Raw genomic sequence first — 7,815 nt, forward strand, 5'->3', positions numbered from 1 at the left:
AAGCCTTGGGGAATTTTTAACAAAGTAATTTTGCAGTCTTTGGCTCTGTTTGAAACATACACTTGCCTTAACTTGCATCTCTTCTGGATGAAATAACCATTATTAAAATCTCTAATTAGTATAAAGTTTTAGAGCAAAAACAGAAATTATATTCTTATGTGAGAGTACTCTACTCACACCGAGCAATAGCTCCCAGGACAGCGATGGTGGGTCACTGATTTGCCTCTTACCTAGAATGCCCCTAGGAGGATGGGTCTCCATGTCCTTAAAAACAGCAGCGCACCAACTACTGGTTGCTCAGTGCGAGCCACCACAACTGACAAAGACTCCTGGATAGGTGTCCAAACGTCTTCAAAAAGAAATGAGCAAAAGTCCTGCTGCCTCTGATTTAAGCCCATTTGCAATCAAGTATAAACATGACTTATAACCGCTGGTTTTATATATATTTATCTGTTTATATATTTTGATGCACAGACAAAAAACGAACCATTCATAAAGAAATATAGATTAACCTTTTCCTGGTCCGCCAACCGTCAGCCAGCTTTCTGGAGAGTCTCCAGCTCCTGAAATGCTGCACTTGTAGAAACCTTCATCAGACTTGGAGACTTTCTGAAGGGTCAGGACGTTTTCAGCACTTAATAATAAGTGTCGGCCATCTTTGAAGAAGTCCGTTATTTTTGTCTGCTTCTTGTTCACATTAACACAACGAAGAGTCACATCAGATCCTTGCTCTACTGGTCCGGCAGCAAATTCAAGGATCACAGAACCAGCTGAGAAATTTGATAATAATTGTAAAGCATTTTACCAACACTTTCTGCTGATAAATAGGATTCTATGATTAATAATTGGCATTTGTTTAAGATATAATATTTTATTTCATTTTTAAAAATTTCAAAAAGTCTTTGCGCAATCTGACCTGTAACAGAGATATTAAGAGCTTGGCTTTGTTCTCCCTCATCATTTTCACACCAGTATTCTCCACTGTGTCTTTCAAATGTAATATCAATCCTGCAGAATGGACCTGGGATGCTGCAGTCCTCTGATTTATTTGTTGAACTCATTTCATGAAGTTTTCTCATCACTTTCCATGCGTTCATGTCTTCGTCCCCCCCACATTTTATGAAGAAAGACTCATACACAAAAAACTGAAGTTTGTCAGGAGAGATAATTGGAAAATCTGAGATGGTAGAAGAGAATACGAATACATTAATGAAGTACAATACAGACAGCAATCTGCACATCTAAAAACAACAGTAAGGCAATCGTTTTTTACCAGCTGCTTGTGTGTTTGAATTAATTTATTTCTAAATGACTTACAGCTTTGAGCTGGATTTTTTTTTTACAGCAATATGAAATACTTCCAACTATTCATGTAGAATAATTTAATACTGTTAAGAAAATAAAAACATAAAAAAAATCCAACCCACCGTTCTTCTGAAAAGTGCAACTCTGGCCAGGTAATGTTGACAGCAAGAGAAACTCGATCATCACTGCAGAATCATGATTATCGCTGTCAATCCAAACACATAATGCACAAATATGACAAAAAGATAAAACTTACATATTTGGATGTAGAGAGCTGTGACCTCCATGACTGATGCTAAATACTGACTGACAGGTACTCAGTCTCACCAGGGCCAACGCAGCTCTGAACTTCCTCTTCCTGTCTGGGTTATCACTGATGTTGACAAAGCAGGAGGCAGACATGTACTGACTTCAATGTAATGTTAGATAGATACCGCCTGTTTTACAAGGTCTTTTAATTCAAATACATATAGTTGAAGTCTTGGTGCTGCTCCTGAGATGAGCAGATGAGCAGCAGAAACAAAGGTAAACAGGAAAACAGATCGAACCGACGAGGAATGACAGAATGCAGTGAGCTTAAATAGTGAGGCTGACAGGTGTGCTGAATACTGACTAATTAGTAGCTGACAGGTGTGGAGGATTACTGAACCGGAGAATGGAGCTGTATGGAAGGTGGAAAGTGTCTGAGTCTGTGCATGGTGCAGCAGACAGGCTGAATCATGACACTTACCTGTTCTTCAGCTCCTTAGGCGGAATCACATGTAAAAAAATCTCCCAGATCCACTCTGGTCTAATTCCTTTCTACAGAGGCAGTCCTCTTCTTTTCAAAAACATGAATGTGGTTTGCTTTGCACGACTCTTAGCCATGTTCAAAGTATACAGTGAGAGCAGCAGAGCTACAATAAAGGGCTAACACCGAGGCTAACCGCTAACTTAGCCGCTAAGCTAACTGGACACATAGATAAACTAGAAGTGCGCATACGAAGAGCAGTGATTGGTCAGAGTTTTCACAGGCCTGCAGCTCCCACAGAGATTGTTTTTTTACCTCCTTTTTTAATACATAATGTATTGACTACTTTTAGGACCAAATGATGATTTTACCCAGTATAACAAAAAGTGTTTCTGAACAAGATTACCAGCTATAGCTTTACAAATCAGAGATGTTTTTTTCTTTAGTCCTAATATTCATTCTTGCAGATCAATTCTGTAATAAGTGTCCTAGAGCTCTACTTAGAAGAATCAGTGAGCAGTGGATAACATAAATTAATTCTCCTTGTAATAAAGAATGTATTAATCTTTCTCTGTTGCACTGAGGGAGAATCTCTAAAGCTTCGCCATGTATAAAGCATCCTTCCTAAAAGCAGCTTAGTGCTGTACAGAAATAAAAACAATAAACCTGCCTCAAACCACCACCCTCCAAGACAGAAACGAGAAATACGCATTTAAAAAAATGAACTGAGCAAACAGGTCAGTGCAATAGGAATTCTAAACAATAACTGACTTCCTAGAGATATTGAATAAGGAAACGGTGGAGTGATGAAGACCCAGCACTTTTATTGAGAAACAGAGCAGAGATCACATAGATTGAAAGTAATCGCACCCCTCGGCCCGGCCGCCAGCCCTGTTTCTGATTCTCCTCTGTCTCTCGGCCCCCCTGATATCCAACAGTGACCTTGGCGTGAGACAAAGACAGTCTATTCTAAACAATGAGCCGTGCTCACATGTCCGAGTGGAATGGGGCCATAGTTACTTTAGCGTAATATTCCAATAACAGTCAGAAAACACAGCTAAAAAGATCCGGACTACATACAACTGCAGATGTTTTGCGTAGATGTTATTGTCATATGTACCAGAATTTCGGTGACGCTCTGTGACATAAGTTGTTTACGTCAGTTTCTCATGTCTGTCTGCGTAAATCTTGGGCAAAACTAATAAAGGAAAGGTTAAAATTCTTATAAACAAAGTTGTTTTGCTCAAATGTTTACTTTTCCATGGGCAATGGTAGCTATGTCATTTTTTCGCAGGTTGATAGCTGCAAAAAGCTTAATAGTCACATGAACTATAGGCCAAATGAAAATAAGCCTGACACGTATTGAAGAGCCAAATTGTAACAATACTATGTTTCTCCTGGTGGACCAACATGGATATTAGACGTTTTTCAGTGAGACTGGGTTGAAATTGCTGGCGGCTGAGAAAGGCATTGTGTATATGTTGTTCGGATTTTAACCACTAATTGTCATTATTACTTAAAGCTCCTTCAAACATGACCCTGAAAAGCTCAGGGAGCCAATTCAGTGGTTTCAAAATGGGTATAACGTCAACCTGCATCTACACTCAAGCTGATGAGTTTCGTAGCATTTGAAGCCTGAATATACTTTTCCTTAGGGAGACCAGAAACCAGGAAATTATAATAATTGTCATTATTCTGAGTGACTTTAGCATGAGCAACAATTACAGACAACATGAATTGTAAGGTGGAAGGTTTATTGAACACATAAAATATCCTTTCAGATAGACTTATCTTCAGGAAGGAGAACACAAAAATCTTCCTTTGTCTTCTAGTGTGAATCAGCTTGCCTAGCTGATTCACACTAGAAGACAAAGGAAGATTTTTACAATCAATTGTTTTTTTGCAGAGAGAAGAGCCTGGGTCTTACTTTCTAAAGTGTTAAGTGATTGACAAGGGCTTTGTTGCATCCACAGATCCAGTGGTTAGCCACTTGCTGGTGGCAATGGTCAGTTTGTTCTGTTGTTTCCTTAGCTGGTGGTGATGGACTGTTGGAGGACTGACAGGAAGGTGAGCACCGGATGTGTAGCCTCGTGAGACCATCCTGATCTCGCGAGCTTTCAAGTTTTCACTCGCAGATCAGTCTGGCTACTCTCCGTTAAAGAAAATTTGGAGCCGTTCACCAAACGAACGTCCAATCAGCGTTGGCTTTGAGGCGGGTTGAGGTGTGACGCAACGAGAAGCGCGACAGTTCAGTCTAAAGAACATGGCGGCTTCAGCCGATGAAACTAGCGTTAACGTGGCTATCGAGCAAGTTTTATCGGAATTAGAGTATTTCTTTGCTGAGCTAACGAGCCTTTACCTGCAGCAGCAAGAGTAGCTTGGCTTGTGGTTGTGTTTTCGTCGTCGCTGTTACGAGCGACGACGAAGCATGTTGACGAGTACGTCATATGCTTCGTTGATCTGATTGGTTTATTTGGCCCGTCTATCACCAACATAGGCCAATCAGCTAACCAGTATTTTCGCCCCTTCCCAAAATTACTTCAACGGAAGGTTTCCAGATGGATATGCAGAGCAAATTCATCTGGCGGAGTCAGGTTACCGGATGTGACCCAAAGGAGGGTGTCTTGAAAAGCCGCAGTGAGGAAGACAAGGACAAGACGCCAGGTGAGAGAATCCAAAAATCGAGAGTACCAGCGTGGAAGCTGAACCCTTTAGGAGCCAGGGGAACCGCTGGAAGAGCAAATCTGAGAGAGAAGATCAAGGGTAATTTAAAGGGTAAAGGGTAAAATTTTGTTTTTCATACAGCTCAGAAAAATTGCAGTAACTACAGGATACGTTGCTGTGAATTTACAGTACAGGATTAAAATGCAGTGATAGATTGCAGTAATTAACCGGATAAAATTCCAACTGATTTTCGTATAAAGTGCAGCAGTGATTTAACAGTAGACAGTTGTAATGTAAACAAATATGCAGTAAGTTTCCAGGTAAAGTACAGCAGTGATTTAACAGTAGACAGTTGAAATGTAAACAAATAGGCAGTAAGTTTTCGGATAAAGTGCAGCAGTGATATTGGAGACTAGGAGTTGGACAGCATTTATAATGCTGGATAAGGATACAATTGCAAATGTGCAAATAAGCGAGTGTGGTACACAGTCCATTTTATACTTCAGCAGTTCAACAGTCTGATGGCAGCAGGGAAAAAGCTTTTGCAGAACCTGGTGGTCCTGAAGCGGATGCTGTGGAACCTCTTCCCAGAGGACAGCAGGGAGAACAGTCCATGGTGGGGGTGTGAGGGGTCCCTGATGATGTTTCGGGCTCGGGACACACAGCGCTGAGATGAAATGTCTTTTATGGAGGGAAGAGGAGCCCCGATGATCCCTTCTGCTGTCCTCACCACTCTCCTCACGTTCTTCCAGTCGGAGGCACTGCAGCCTCCACACCACACAGAGAGACAGCTGGTCAGAATGCTCTCTATGGTGCTTCTGTAGAAGGTCTTAAGGATGGGCGGGGGCAGGCGGGCTCTCCTCATCCTCCGCAGAAAGTACAGTCGCTTTTGTGCCCTCTTCACCAGTGACGTGGTGTTTACAGTCCAGGTGAGGTTGTCCGTGATGTGCACCCCCAGGAACTTGGTGCTGCTGACCACCTCCACAGCTGTGTTGTTGATGAGCAGTGGAGTGTGGTGAGGCCGGTTCTTCCTGAAGTCGACGATGATCTCCTTCGTTGTCTCTGCACCAGCCCACCAGCGGCTCCACCTCCATGTTCGAGATTAAAATCTCAAACATAAAGGAAAATAAAATCAGACAGTGTAGCACCTCACTTTGACCAAATCTCTGTATATTAGTGTTTTGTTGTAGCTATGAACAAGGACCTGGTTTAGTTCTAACTGGATAATGGACAACTGTTGTCAGAAAAGTGTCAAAGCATAATCTATAAATTGTCACCGAGATCAAGAATTCAGCCATTCTAAACTTTCTGCACCATTTTGATGTATTTCGGATGATCGTTTTGCTGGAAAAACAACAGTTACTTTATAAGAAGCCGGTCATCAACATGGATTTTAAATGCCTTATTGGAAAATGTGATGGTGAGAAAGAAAAAAGGAAGCATGAGGGAGCTTTTTTACTGTTAGTGGTAGTAGTGGACAAAATGCTAAGAATAATGTAATTCTTTAGCCTTACCTCAGTGCAACAGTTGGACGTTAACACAAACACAATTGGTGATTAATAAATCCTTGCTGATGTATTTTTATTATCAGGTGAACTTGACAACAAATCGGCCAATAAAAGCCCAAACTGGATCCGACTGAAAATACTGAAACAACCAGTATTCATCTCTCGTCAAATTCCATCAAAACTTGACCAGTTGGCAAAAAGAGTGTTATTAAAAACTCAATGTTACTCTGAAGGCCTCTGATGTTTGTCAGAGAATGTTAGAGCCTAAATTTCCCTACATTGTATTCCAACAGTTTGTTTTGTACTTGCTTTTGCTCTGTCTTTTGTTTTCAATGTTTTAATCATATAAAGCATTTTGCAATGTCCTTGTACAGAAATGTGCTTTACAAATAAATTAGCCTTACATAGATAGTCGCACACTATCCAGCAGAATGTAAACGTAAAGTGTGTTTCCAGTATTTTATTTGGACGATCAGAGCTTTGGGCCAGAGGATTTGTGCCCCAAGGCTGTCTACTGAGAGCGTGTTAGGCATGCGCACTGAGAGTTTAGATGTTCATTATTTAAACAAAATGTCCCCAATATCAAGACGCCTCAAGAGGATTTAGCTACTGAACTTGTCAGTTTTCTGGCAGACTTAGATATATAGAAACAAATGTTTCTAACAGAATTTTATTGGTAAGAGAATCTGTCTTTTTTACAATGTTACTCTAAAGATAATGTCCCACTGATTATTGAGAACATAGAGCTCCAACATTTGGTCGGGTCAGGCCCCACTGGCCCCAAACGCAGAGAGAGTATGTCACTGAAATCCTGGGTGGGCAACACTACATCTCCTGCTCTGTAGTGTTGCCTACCTTCTGTCACCCATTCAGAGTTATGGAGCCTTCAGATGATGACATTCTCAACATAGTGCGATTCAAAAAGGCCTTTTGTGAAGATCTCACTCAACAAAAACAGAACTCCAGTTTCACCTGGCTCAAGATTGCAGCTGGATCTGATCCCAGATTTAAGCATCTAACAGAGGGGAAGTGTGGAGTTCTTTAAACAAGCTGCTCAGAGAGGATAGGGATGTCCAGATCCAGGGTGCTGAAACAACAGGGGAAGCATCTCTAAAGAAGAGGACCATGTCCACCTTCTTGCTTGCATCATCTGATTCAGACACAGACATTGAGGCAGAGTCCAGTCAAACTACACTGGACCGCTACAAATCAGAATCGAAAAGTTGCATGGATGACCGTCCTCTGCAGTGGTGGTCAAAAAAGACAAGACTCATACCCTATACTAGCACTTATTGCCTGCAAATGTCTCTAAACCCACGGTACCCTGTTAGAGACTGTTTTTCCTCTCAGACCATATCATTCAGGAAAAGAGAGCTGCTCTGTCTTCTGTTAGGACTGGTGTGCCTTAGTAGTTGTTCAATTTTGTTTCAAAGCCAAAGCTGAAATATTCTGCAAGTTTCTAAATTGCAGTTCACACTAAACCAGACTGATTTTCAAACTGATTTTTGTTTCTTTGTTTTTCAGTCACAAAAGGAAGTACGGTAACACACTTTGGTTATCATAATGTGCTTTTTATAGAAAAGACAGTTAACTTTGTTATTTCACAGC

This window comes from Fundulus heteroclitus, unplaced genomic scaffold, assembly GCF_011125445.2.
Source record: "Fundulus heteroclitus isolate FHET01 unplaced genomic scaffold, MU-UCD_Fhet_4.1 scaffold_195, whole genome shotgun sequence".
Lineage (NCBI taxonomy): Eukaryota > Metazoa > Chordata > Actinopteri > Cyprinodontiformes > Fundulidae > Fundulus > Fundulus heteroclitus.